We start from the raw sequence: 13,733 nt of genomic DNA on the forward strand, positions 1-13,733 counted from the left end.
GTCTAATGAATCAGAAATTGGGGGGGGGGGCGCAGGCATCTGCGACCTCCTGGTGTTTCTGATGGTGGTTGAAATTCGAGAGCCACTGCTTCAGACCATCCATGCCTCCACCCCCCGCCTCCATAATCCACTGGGGTTTCCTTGACGGTGGCTTTGGGAAGCTATGAGAAGCAAGGCTATATACGGCAACTGTTCAAAAGCCACTAATGAGTCAAAATGTAATGGAGTGGAAGAACAACAGAGAGAAGGTGAAGTTACAGCTTAATTGTTCTGTAGTTCACGGAGGGCTTTCATGTGGATGGTAGGATGATCGCGTAGGCCCTTGTGGGTCCGTGGAGGCCGGAGACCGGTGAGAAAGGCTTAAATTATAGCTATGGAGTGGCGATTCCTTTGGAGTAAGGGTTAAGTCGTAGAACAGGTTTTGGATATGGATCATTTCTTTTAAATTCAGGCTCTCCTACTAGATACTGTTAGGAGGCTGCAAAAGAAAGTCAAGGTTTCTTTCATCAAGGAGTTTATAAACTTTTTAAGCCTTCAAGACTTAAGTCAAGCCAGCGGAGTATAGAAAGACAGTCTAATGGAGTGCTGAATTGAAAAGGACCTTGAGTCAAAATAATGTGGAAGAGACTGTAAGTGGTGTGGGCAGTCAGGGGAAGGAGACATTGGCCATGAGTCATTTTCTTCTCTGGACAGACGATGAAACTGTCAGCCTCGCATAATTTCCCACGTCTGATGGCGCAGTATTGGACACTCAGTTTCAAGAAGGCCTCTTTCCTGCTGTCTCTCTTTTCTTTCCCAGTTTGCTAAAGTTTGTCAAAACTGCTAAGTCAAAGTGAGGATTTCTATTTCGAGACTTTGAACTTGAAGGATCATTAAAGTTGTTGGTTATATGAGAAACTTGTAGGAGGCATCGCATTTTGTCCTGGATGCCTTAAATGGGACGAGACTTGAGTAGAAGTTTGGCCTATTTGTTCCGAACACTTTCGAGCTCACTTCATTCATGGGGAGAACATGAATGAACCTGTCTGAGGATACCTCAGTTTTGCAGGATGAAGAAGGCGAATTAACTGATTTTCCTTAGTGGAAGGAGTGAGTTGTACCAGACTGGAGTTGATAGGGAACAAGAAAACACTTCAGATCGGGGCGCCTGGGTGGCGCAGTCGGTTAAGCGACCGACTTCAGCCAGGTCACGATCTCGCGGTCCGTGAGTTCGAGCCCCGCGTCGGGCTCTGGGCTGATGGCTCGGAGCCTGGAGCCTGTTTCCGATTCTGTGTCTCCCTCTCTCTCTGCCCCTCCCCCGTTCATGCTCTGTCTCTCTCTGTCCCAAAAGTAAATAAACGTTGAAAAAAAAAAAAAATTTAAGAAAACACTTCAGATGAACACAACATTTCCGCTGCTTTTTACTGCTTTGCATCGTGGAGCTTACCTGGGTAAATACACCGATAACTAAACCGAGAACCAAATGAAAAGCCTCACAGGGCACTCTTGAAGGTGGGCATAAATGCTGTTTGAGTCCAAGAGAGAGCCAGTGGAAACCACTTGATAGGGAAGCAGAAGCCAGCAAGTTTGGAACCTCCTCCAAGTCACTAGGAGAATTTTTCCAGAAGTTTGCACGGAACGTGATCCGTTTTTAGCTGTTTCGGGGGGAGGGCTTTCTTAACTCCAGCTGTGGCACGCAGGTGCTAACAGAGAGCTTCCTTTTATTTCGCTGTGATGACGGGGTGACGTGCGATGCATTAGGAAACCAGCCGTTCCTTTCCTGTCACATCAGGTATCCTACCTGCACTGAACTGTGCTCCTCCAGCAGAAATTCCTAGTGTTTGTTGTTCCGACGGCCTGGCAGTCGGAAAGAAGGCACGGCTCTTATTTCAAGGTATCGAGAGCAGTTCTCTTGCCCATTTGTTGATAAAGGAGACCCAGTTGAAATGGCAGGAAAAAACAAAAAAAAAGATAAAATACCAGACATTAGTCGTGCAGCTCCAGTCGGATCACACAACCCAGAGGCTGTTTTCTATACCTGGCAAACTTCTGCTCACCTCTGTTAGTGTTGTAAGAGAAGCCTTCCTAAGCCCCTCCTAAGTGAGGGACTCCCATTATGATGGCAAATCACAGTGTTTCTTTTTTCCTTGATGCCTTCTTTTCCATGCCTCTCCGATCCTCAGATTCGACACATAAACTAACAGTGGAGAGCACTCATTCTGTCACGTCTGTCCCTCTTGAGGCAGTGAGCTCCTTAAAGGCACGGTCCCGGTCTATTTTGTTCACCATTATGAACGTAGAAGTCGGTGAGTAGAGTAAGCACCAAGGAAAAACTTGTCCGGTGAATGAATGAATAAGAAAGCACGCTGTATACCTGAAACTCATATAATATGGTGCATCGCTTATAACTCAATTAAAAAAAAAAAGAAAAAGAAGAAGAAGAAAACGCTTGGTAAACTGCAGTCACTATGAGAGCCCAGGTTAATTATAATAGCAGACACCTCCTTTCTCCCTTCTGTCCTAACTTTTTGGGGGACAGTTTTTTTTTTTTAAGTTCATCTGAGGTATACTTGGCAGTGTTTTACGGATTCTCAATCTGATTCGCTGTCATTCATTTTGGCCTCTTTCTGAGATGAGGACCACACGTTGCCCTTAAAAATAGCGTCACCCCCACAGTGCCAGGACTGGGTCCCGCCCTCGCTCGGGGCGCCCTTCTGGCTTTAAGAGGGAAACGTGGCAGCCGCCTGTGGATGATTGGGAAGCAGACAGGGGTCTGGCGTAGCGCTTCGGTCCTACGTGCCTCGTCGTCCCCGAGACCACTCATGTAAGTCCCTGTACCTCAAGCACGCTCCTCGAGAATACGCAGGTCAAAATAATGTGATACTATTGGCCCGGCGAAAGCTGTTCCTGGCTCTGTCCTAAAGGAGGGGAAAAAAATCAAGAAGTCCAGGTGTGGAAAACATTAAGGATCAGGATATGAATAGGTCTTTTCTTTAAAAGCAACAAACAAACAAAAATTCTCCCGTCCTTCTCCAGCAGGGCCTCAGCGTGCCTCTTCTGTGTATGTGTGGAAGTGTTATCCTCGGTGGGCGGGAATGGCAGACAGCCAAGTGGAAAATTTCACAGCCCTGCAAACCTCCAGCTCACTAAACCCTGTAAACCAGCAATCGGAGGGAGCCGTGTGGCAGGGACCAAATAACGATGCGCCTGCACATGCCTCAGTCACCCACCTTCCACTCCCCCCTTCCCTTTGCTTCCGGCTCTCATCCAGCCTGCACTTTCTCTCTCTCTCTGAGCCTCCCGACAGCTCTGCTTCCGGTCCTTGGGCCTCCCTGGACCCCTCAATGGAAGGGGAGTTGTAGCACAGCGGCCCGTGCAGACTTTTGCACGTTTCGGTGCCCCAGGGATAGTTGACTGTTGGTGCCTGGCCAAAACTGGCTTTTAAATCCTGGCTCCGAGCTCAGTAACAGGCTTATGACCACTAATAATACTTGGCGTTTACATAGTGCCTTTCTTCCCGGGAACTGTGAGTACTTTGCAAGAGTGATCCTACTGATCTTTGCAACAACCCAGTGAGGTATGAAAACAGCAGAAGGTGATGGTCCTAGCTCCCTCCCTTTTGCAGAGAGTGAAATCAACTGGCATGTTTTGAGGCTGTGTTGCAAATTTGCATCTCAGCTGGGATTGCATCAGAAGTCTCCCAGAATTGTCTTCAACTTTATGGGTGGCAGTGGTGGGGGGGGGGGGCGGGGGTTGCGGGTAGGGACAGGGCAGGGAGGGTCGCGGGCGACCCGGGGGGAGAAGGCTGGCCAGACCACGCTGTGTCTCCTGGGTCAGGGGCAAAGATACTAAATTTCTCTTTGAAGGCAAGGGTACTGGAAAATGGTCTCTGGTGAGCTGTCAGTCTAATTGATCTGATCGCGAGACTTCTTTTGTTGAGATAAGGAGTGATTGGATGATGCATTTACCTTTTTCTTTTTCTTCTTTTCTGCTACTCCCGTGCTAGGTATTTCTCACTCCTCTGGAAGGAAGAAAGAACACGCCTGAGCCGGGAGCACTCCAGCGTCTTGTGGGAAGTCTCCATGGTGAAGGATAAGCCAGGGCTACCTGTGAACAGCGCACAGTGAATGTTGTAAGTTAACCAGAGCGCTGCGGTGGCTTGCCTTGGAAGGTTTTGTGAATCATTGGATGTCACTGAGCCAGGGCGATGAAGGGGTATTAGCATGAGTTCTAAGTGATCATCCAATTAATTTCTTTTTTTAGAGGAGTGGTTCTGTCTTTCTTTGCCGTGAGCCTGTCTTTCTCTCGGCTTCTGTGGGGCACTGCTCATTATCTACGTCTGGTGTACAAGAGACGAATATAGTGATTCCTTTCGCTGTTGGAACGCCCTTTCTCCTGGTACACTTATGCAGTGTCAGGTTCAGAGCAAACTCTTTCACCTGGGCTATTACGATTCTTTTAGGTTGGTGGGTAGGGAGTCAAATCCTCTGGGCTAAGGATCAGCAACCGGGATTTCCACCCAGCAATTATGTTTATTTATGTGAAGTTTTTTTCTGGAATGAATTTTTTTTTTTTTCCTGGCTTTCAAAAATCTGAGGTATGCAAATACACTCGGTGGTTTTTGGGTGCTTCTCTTATTCAAAACGGGCTGATTTACTGGTTGGTATTAAGGTGCAGGGGCAGGATTTGGGGGTTAGTAACGTATCAGCTGCGGGTTGCTTTTCACAAGGAACTTTAGTATCGAGGAGTTGAAGAGATAGCACACTATGGATATCAAGGAGCTTATCCGCCACAAAACTCAGGAATTGGACCAGCTGTGTTGCTTTCTGGAGATTTTACCTCATTGCTAAATTGTGTCCAAAAAAGAAAAGAAAGAAGTTGACAAAGTTTTAATGGGGGAAAGAATACAGCTGCAGGAAACCCAGGATTGGCTGTCAATGTATTGTCTTCAAGTTTTAGAAAACTAAGAACTAGCTTTGACCAGGACTCTGCGTGTGTGTGTGTGTGTGTGTGTGTGTAAAATACATACATGCATATTTATATACATACATATTTAATATATATCATGTATTTGTGTATATATTAAATATACATAAATACATATATTTGTGTGTATGTATACATATGTAATTTTATATAATAAGTTTTTAGCTTATTCAAAAAAATTTTTTTAATGTTTAGTTTTTGAGAAAGAGAGAGAGGGAGACAGAGCATGAGTGAGGGAGGGGCAGAGAGAAGGAGACCCAGAATCCGAAGCAGGCTCCAGGCTCCGAGCTGTCAGCCCAGAGCCCCATATGGGGCTCGAACTCATAAACCGTGAGATCATGACCCAAGCCAAAGCTGGATGCTTAACTGACTGAGCCACCCAGGCGCCCCTCTTTTTGGCTTCTTAATAATTCAGTCAGGAAGTTTTCCAGGGATTTTTTTCACCTCTATTTTTCCAGTTGCACAAATGATTTTGAAAGAGTAAGATACTGCAGCGGGAGGAGTGCGTCTATCAGGGAGGGAAAGCATTGACACTGAAAAATAAAATTTCCACTGCATTTTTTTTATTTCATGGTTTTCTGAACATTTGTATTAAAATATGCTGCTTTATCTGTATTTCCTCAGAGTTAAATTGTCCTATTAAAATAAGCTTATTAAATTTAAAATCTCCCAGTGCCACATGTCACTGGTGGAAAACACTGGAGTTTTAGTGTGTTAGCATTTCGTGCATGTGATCATGCTGGTTCTGGTGAAAATATATAGCTCCCAGAATCAACAGACCCGAACTCGATTCCTGGTCCTATGGTTCAGGTCAAGAAAGTCTGAAACCTTTGGCAAGTCACTACCCCCCATGAAGTGTTATTTTGTTAAGTCTATACGTTACTCTTTTATTTTGTACATCTATATGCAACAACAAATAACCTGTTAATCGATAGGTTGACATCTTCGTTTGGGGTCCCTGTAAAGGGCACAGTGTTGTGTAAGGCACTTGAATACTTACTAAAAAATCTCTCTTATTGTAAAAATTTCTGTCACTGTTGGGGTACCTGGGTGGCTCAGTCGGTTGAGCGTCCGACTTCAGCTCAGGTCATGATCTCGCGGTTCATGAGTTCAAGCCCCACGTCGGGCTCTGTGCTGACAGGTCAGAGCCTGGAGCCTGTTTCGGATTCTATGTCTCCCTCTCTCTCTGACCGCCCCCCCCCACTCTCGCTCTGTCTCTCTCTTTCTCTCTCTCTCTCAAAAATAAACATTGAAAAAATTGTTTTTAACTTTCTGTCACTATTAAGGAATCATTTGGATCCTAGAGTAGTAGTGCATTTTACTAGAAATGATCTTCCCAATCAGGTGGCCTTGAGAATACACTTTTGGTGACTTCTTTATCTCTGGTGATATTTTAGAAAGAGTTTTCATCTCAGGAAACAAGTGTCTTATGGAAAAAAACGCTCTAGGTTTCAGGTTACATTTAAATGAATAATGCAGATACTAAAATCAAAATAGCTTTTGTTTCAAATCTGGTGGGGTTTTTTTTTTTAAACCGTTGCTTTGAAATGCTCATGTGATACCCTGTCAAACCCCAAACATTAAATGAGGTTTTCAAAGAAGTTCTGAAGTGTAAAATTGAAGATGCCACATGGCCAACTAAAGTAATTTTAAAATCCTTCTGTGAAGGGAGTGTGTTGTGAGAAAGGAAGAAAGTACTAAATTCTAGTGAACTCCTTCAGAGCTTAGGACTTCCTCTTCCAGACTGCATTTGCTTTGTAGGGAGTGGCAGGGGGGCAGGGTCCCAGTTTTTCAGCAAGTTGTGCAATGAGTCATCTTGGCCATCAGTTAACTTTTAGGATCCTAGCGCTTTTTTACATTGAGTTCATACTTTGGGGTCCTTGGTGTCCGAAAGCCTATGCCGTAGGGAAGACAGGAGATTTTCAAAGAACGTGTGCTCGCACATAGATGGTGTCGGAATGTAGAGAAACATTGGAGGAACTGTCATAGCAGCTATTGGGATGCGCGGCTTCTGTCCTCAGAATTCCTTGCAGATTGCGCCACAGACATATTGCCTCTGCAGGACCCCTCGGCCTGTTGCCACTAACCGCCTCTCAAATCTGCCACCGTCTTTCTGGCAGATGAACGTCGCTCCTGGAAGTGTCTCAGACTGTGGTATCTTTGTACAAGAAGGGGATGGTAAGGAAAACTTACCTACGGGTCAGGAGATCCGGGTTTTCTGCATGATGTTGCAGCTAACCTTGGAACTTTGGAACCCCTAGAGCCCCAGGGGCCTGATTTAGGAGGAGTAACATGAGAAAGTTGAGTTAAGTGGCCTCTGGTGGTTCTTCCTGCCCTACATGTCACGTTGCATAATGTATCAGCTTGGAGGAGGCAGGCTGGACCTTGCTTTTGCCCCGTTTGGCTTCTAAAAGTCAATGATTTGGCACGACTTCAATTTACAACCGCTTTTTTTTTTTTAAGTTTATTTCTTCATTTTGAGAGAGAGAGAGAGAGAGAGAGAGAGAGAGAGCACACCTGGGAGGGGCAGAGGGGGAGAGACAGAATCCCAAGCGGGCTCTGCTCCATCAGTGCTCAAACTCACAAACTGTGAGATCCTGACCTGAGCGGAGATCGAGAGTCAGGTGCCTAACCAACTATACCACCCAGGTGCATATAACTGCTTTATAAAATGTTGAGCATAATCATATGGCAAAAAACCCACGATAGATAGATAGATAGATAGATAGATAGATAGATAGATAGAGTGTGAGTTTATCATCATCATGACATCCTTTCCACAGGACCCTCCCAGATACCGTAGGACAACTCAAAGGTGTTCATTTGAGTGCCTTCTACGAGTACAGTTTTAGTCATTTAAATCAGTCGTTTAAATTAAATGTAGTCACTTAAATTTAAATTTCGTCATTTAAACCACAAGTCATTGGTTTTTTTGAAAATTAAATACGAGCCACTTTTGAAAGTAACTTTTTAAAAACTGTCCCCCTCCACTCAAATATTGCTTTGCGGACATGCAAGGAGGCAGTGATGATCTCTATTTCTTTCTTAAGCTTTTCTGCTTCTCGAGTTACCTTTCAGAGCAGCCTCTCCTGACCTGTGTAGCACCCACCTCGTCCCTCTGTGCTTGCTAGCCTACTTCATTTTCCTTTGAATCACCTATGTATTACATATTTACTTGTTAATTGTCCATTTCCTCAACCAGACTGTAAGCCCCATGAAAGCAGGGATATTATTATTATTATTATTATTATTATTATTATTATCATCATCATCGTTATTATCAGATGGATCCACAACACCTGTGGCTGAGTACTGAGTGGGTACTCAGTAAATAGTTGACTGAGTATCTAAGAAAAGTGTTAGTTGCCCCTTAGAAAAGGGAATATAAACACGGTTCTCATGAGACTTGCTTGAATCTGACAGTCGTTTCATCATGTAGGGGGGTGGCCTGGAGAGATCATCTATTTTCTTTTCCTTAGAAATAGACACTAAATGTCTGTGATGGGTATAAGTAAATGTGGGAAAGGAAACAATTTGTTTTAAAAAATGTTTTATAGAACTATCAATAGAGTTTGGGGATTTTCTGATACTTAAAAAAAAATCCTGCATGGTGCCGCACCTTGTGTATTTCCTCTCATTTTCCATTTGAGTGGTTCGCTTCATCAGTTGTTTTTGAGCCGCCTGACCTGGCTTTCTGTGAATGGTGGTGGTTTTGTCTCTTACCGTCACACCATTTCATTACCTTCGATGTTTACACTTGTTCCCAAAGCGGGAGCCAGGCTTGAAGGACAGGATCTACCTAAAAAGAAACTCACCATTTACTGAATAGCATCATTTACATTTCCTTCACTTCTGGATGATGCACAAATTGGGTCAAGGAAATAGTATGCCCATACCAGTTAGGTCCATTCATCGGCTCCACGGTGTGAGAGAGGGAATTCCCAAAGGCTTTCTTAGGGCGGCATCATCCTACATGGCTTTTGAGGATGACAACAACAAAGGCTTCTTGGATTTTTGTGGGTTTCTTGACCCCTTTTGCCAAAGAACTTCTGAGTGCAAGAGTTACGTTTTTCCTCGGAAGAAACGGGAAGGCCAAAACAAACACCTGTGTGCCTATTTAGACAGCATTATGCTGTCTTCCTAAGCTTTGAAAAGCGGCAGCTGAATTTCTAATCCCCAGAGTGAGGGAATTACATCCACGCGCTCTGATAAGAGTGATTTGGGAATTTCCCGCGTGTCTGTCAATTTGTACCTTTTAGATTTGCCATCTGTGACACCAAATTCTCTAGCACTATCATAAAAAAGAAAAAAAAAATCCCAAACCCTGAAGTAGATAGGGGGAATCAGGGGAGAAGGGGAGATCTTGCTGTGAGAATAATGAGGAGCCCCTCTCGATGCTTTTAGTCCTTGCTGTGGACGGTCCTGGGGATGGGAGTGCATGTTGTAAAGGCTCTGACTGAGCCATTCTGCGCAAGTACTCGGGGCCGTCTTGTGTGGCCTCGGGTCTCCCGGCGTTTTCAGCCTTTTCTCTGCACTTCTCGGACTTCCTTTAACCACGTCTTAGTGGTGGTCTCACTAGCTCCTGGCCGTTGCCCCTTCGGCAGGCCCTTCGCAGGAGCGACTGCTTCTGAGAGTTGATGTCAGAGGTGCTTCCTGAGTCCAGCACGTTCCAGGCACACCCCTTCCCCTTGGCTTCATTTTCCCCCAGCCCTCAGCGCCCCCCCCCCCCCGGCATCTCTGCATCTCGGGGAGGAGAGAGAGAGAGATACACAGGACACCCAGACGTTGCGGAAGCAAAGATTAATGCCCGTGCATCTTCTACAATATTCGTGCTCTGTTGGGGAAAGGACACGTCCGCGACCTGGTGAGGCTGCTTTCCAGCCGAGTAGTGCGGAGGTTAAAAGGCTTTGTGTTCTCTTTAAGATTGGAATTCACTAACTAAAGGATACTTATTAAAAGACTGCTGTGTGCCAAGGTGTGCTGAAGTCCGTTAGGGAAACAGTGATGTGTAATCGATATTTGCTGCTCTCGGAGACTTTGCTGACGGAGCCCTGGGTGGGGGGCTATGCACTTGGCATGGGAGTCAGGTGCCCCAGAAGGGATGGTGGGTAAGGGTGTTCAGAGCTGGGTTTTCAGGGAAGGCTTCAAGCACTGATGCACATCAGAATTAGACCTTGAAGCAAAGGGCAGGACTTTAGCCCGATGTCTGTGTGTGCTTTGAGAAGGCAAGGGAGGGAGAGCGGATACAGCTAGTCTCTTACTTACCTGCTCCTGCGTCTGGGCAAACGAGACTTCATGGTCAGAAAGTTCTCTCCGTCAGAAACGATGTGGTAAGACAGCCAACAAAGACATAGAGTGGGGATTTCTAGCATCAGAGAACCATTCTCCTTTAGGATCAGTCTTAGATGTTTATTTGCAAAAGCTGAAGCAAGCCCTCGGGTCACTTAAAGAAATGATGCCCTTCAACCCAAGTAAGTATAGTGTTTTGAACTTGAACTTGAAGACAGAAACCACACCAGAAGTAAAAATACTTCTCGAGGGGTGTTTTTTGAAGCACCCACTGGTGAGGAATCCTTGTTCACCAAAGCAGTGACTAGCTAGTGGGGCTGTCCCAGGAGGGAAATAGCCTCTGACAATTCTTTCAGATAGAGATCAAGCAAGTCCCATGTTCCTGGACATCTCCGAGGTTGATCGGATCCATCGTCTTTATTAAAATATGACTGATGTTACTTATTTCTTACACACTATATCATACCTTAGACTTTGAACCCCTAAAAGAGTGTTGTTTTCTTTTGCCTCCCTACAGAAAAGTGAGGCGCAAATAGGAACAAAATAACGTTGTTTTGTCAGAAAGCCCGAACAAAATCTATTGGTTCTTTCTCACCAGCAAAGAAATTGTTCCTTGGGACCGATGTCAAAAAAGACCAAGAGAAAGATAACTTTGTTCTTTTAATTCTCCCCAGTTTTTCACTTTGGTAAAACAATCATTTGTCAAGTACCAGAAAATCATGTAACCACTCCCCTGATGAATATTCATGTTAAATGTCAAGTGGTAGCTATACAGTAAATCGTGCTAAGTGGAATCTTCTGGAAAGAATTAACTCATCACCTGTACCTCTTGAACATTAAGCTAACTTTTTGCAGGCACCTAAATACATATGTTTGCCTGATTCAGAAAAAGTAATTTTCAACAAGTATAAAATGCTTTTTAGGGGTGTCTGGGTGGCTCGGTCAGTTAAGCGTCCGACTTCGGCTCAGGTCATGATCTCATGGTTCATGGGTTCGAGCCCCGAGTCGGGCTCTGCGCCGACGGCTCGGAGCCTTGAGCCTGCTTCGGATTCTGTGTCTCCCTCTCTCTCTGCCCCTCCCCCACTTGCTCTCTGTCTCTCTCACTCTCTCTTTCGAAAATAAATAAACATTAAAAAAATTTTTTAAATGCTTTTTAGGTGGCATAGTAAAATTCATTGTTTGAAGCCTGTGTTGGAGGAAGTTGGTTTTTCAGTCTTTCTTTTTTTTTTCTATTTGTGCTTATGTTCTAAAATGACTTAAGTAGAACCCCTTCCCCCATGGAAATTTTAATGGGATACAAGTGGCAATCTTTTTAGAATCTTCCATTTCTAAAACTCAGGCAAGTTCTTGTCACCCTTTGGACTCTGAGCCATCTTCTTCCATGTAGAAATTCCACGTCTTTCCCTGTGTCTTTACAACACACATCTTGCTCACCATCTTCCTTCTGGCCTCAAGTGTCGGGCCAGGATGAGGCTTGTCCACCATGCCGGCCGAATTCCCTGCATAGGACCCTTGCACGAGTACCTGGACCTTTCAGCCTGCACAACGGCTGTCCTCGTGGACTTTGAGACGCTGCACTCTGTGCATCTAGAAATGAAAACAGTTTTTCTAGAATAGTTTTCTAAAATTTCCGTTAGTTTGCTCTTCATTTCATTTTCCTTTTTTTCTTCGCCAGCCTTTGTAGTTTGCATAGAGCTGAAAAATTGTAATTTCTCCAGGGCTAAAATCCAAGACTTGAATAGGCAGTCTTAATGCCCTGGGCTTCTACGAGTTGCTACCCGTTATAAGCATTGTAAAACTGACTCTGCGGAACAAAGAGAGCTGGGCACAAAGACTGCTCCCTTCTTCTACCATGGCAAGCCCTAGTTTTCCAGTCTTCTTTGCCTTTTCTTCTTTGTTCGCCAAGAAAAGGGGGCACGAGATTAGGATGTTATTGTTCAGAAAGGGGACAGCTGTGGCCTGTACAAACAGATTTCTTTTCCCTTCCTTTTGGCAACCTCAGTTGCTCTACCTGTTTTCTGGGTCTCACGCTTCTGCTTGTGAACAAGCTCCCTCCCCCCGTTTTCAGGACACTGAGAAATTAACCATACAAATGTCCGTGGGTGACTGCGTCCGTCTACCGGCTCCCATAATTCATAGTAGAGTCATTCGGCCTTTCTGTGAAGTGAGTTTCTTGCCCCTACTCTGTCACCAGCACGCAGGGCACAAGTGTAGATGAAAAGATAGCATGTCAAGGTGAGGGCGATGGGTCCTGTCAGTCTGTCGCTCCCTTTAGTAGAGGAGATTAGCTGCCAAATGGTGTCTTGTTGCTGTCATTGGAGTTGGAAATCCAGGTTCCCAGCACTCTGGCGATCTATTTCTGTGCCCCAGCAATGACGCCACCTTATCCTAGCAACCTGCGGGCTGGCACTTCTCTAAAGGCAGGCGAGGGAGTGGCAGTGGAAGACGGTGGCCTCCGGGGGGTCAGGAGGGAGTTGGCAGTCACGTTGCTCGTGGAGGAGTTTCCATTTCCTTCATCTGGGAAGGCCTCCAGGAAGGGATGTCAGTATCCTGGGACTGTCCCTTACTGAGGATTGCGGACCACGTGGTCGTTCTGATACAGATAGCATGCATGACGAATAACCGACCGATGAGTGGGTAGTCCAGGTGAACGTGGGGACTGCCAGGCCAGGATACTAGTCCATCTCAGAACATTGGATGGTATCAGTTTTGCTTGTGAGTTGGGTTAATGTTCTGGTCGTTCATCAGCACTGGCGTTCAGAGTTGGGGACACGGGGAGCTGTTTGCGAGGAATCGGGTCAGGAGAGGGAGCATAGAGGGAAACACCACGGCGTTGGATCTTGGTTCCTTTTCCTGTTGACCCTTCTGGCCTGAAAGCAGCCGGGTGTAACCAGAGCTTCCTTGCTGTGCTCCTGTAATTGATCCACGTACCCAGCATTGAAAAGGAACACTACTAACCTTGTCCTCTTCTTCTTAATTACTCTCTTCCTCCCTTTATGTCAAAATGAATTGGCGCCCAATGATTTTTTTTCCCCTTTTCTGATTTGGATCCAGAAGAACGTAGAAATCCTGAGTATTATATCTTAAAGTCTCTCACCTAGTTGGCCTTGTCTAGATGAAGTCTAAAGTTGGGCCACCAATTGACATTGGATGCCTTGGGGAGTTTATTCTATAGGCACTTCATTGTGGAGGCTCCCAGCCAATGACTCTGGATGACATTTTCTCCTAGGGTTGCTTCTGTCTGTGTTAGCACGGAGATGTTAGGACATGTTTCACGAAGAAAGAGCTAAGGGCAGGTCTACTTGGAAACCTTACTGAGAGATGGAAAGCGAGGGAATCTGATAAATGGGATGTCCCCGGGACATTTGAAACTTACAAATGATATGAAGTATCATTAGTACTTTTCCTTTCATTACTGAGAGAATTTCTGCGCTGTCAGAAACCTCTGATCATTTCCTCCACTGAATGACCATATTGTC

The 13,733-nt window shown here is 45.3% G+C and overlaps 1 protein-coding gene across 6 annotated transcripts in view; it reads left to right on the forward strand.

The window, feature by feature from the left end:
* The window catches only part of ATXN1 (ataxin 1), a 417,826-nt gene that overhangs the window by 254,647 nt on the left and 149,446 nt on the right, over positions 1-13,733 (forward strand). For all 6 annotated transcript variants that reach the window (XM_043590763.1, XM_043590764.1, XM_043590761.1 and 3 more), the window contains one exon: positions 3,986-4,111. The gene's annotated coding sequence lies outside the window, so the exon portion shown is untranslated. The remainder of the gene's footprint in view (positions 1-3,985; positions 4,112-13,733) is intronic.

The sequence above is a fragment of the Prionailurus bengalensis genome, chromosome B2, assembly GCF_016509475.1.
Source record: "Prionailurus bengalensis isolate Pbe53 chromosome B2, Fcat_Pben_1.1_paternal_pri, whole genome shotgun sequence".
NCBI lineage: Eukaryota > Metazoa > Chordata > Mammalia > Carnivora > Felidae > Prionailurus > Prionailurus bengalensis.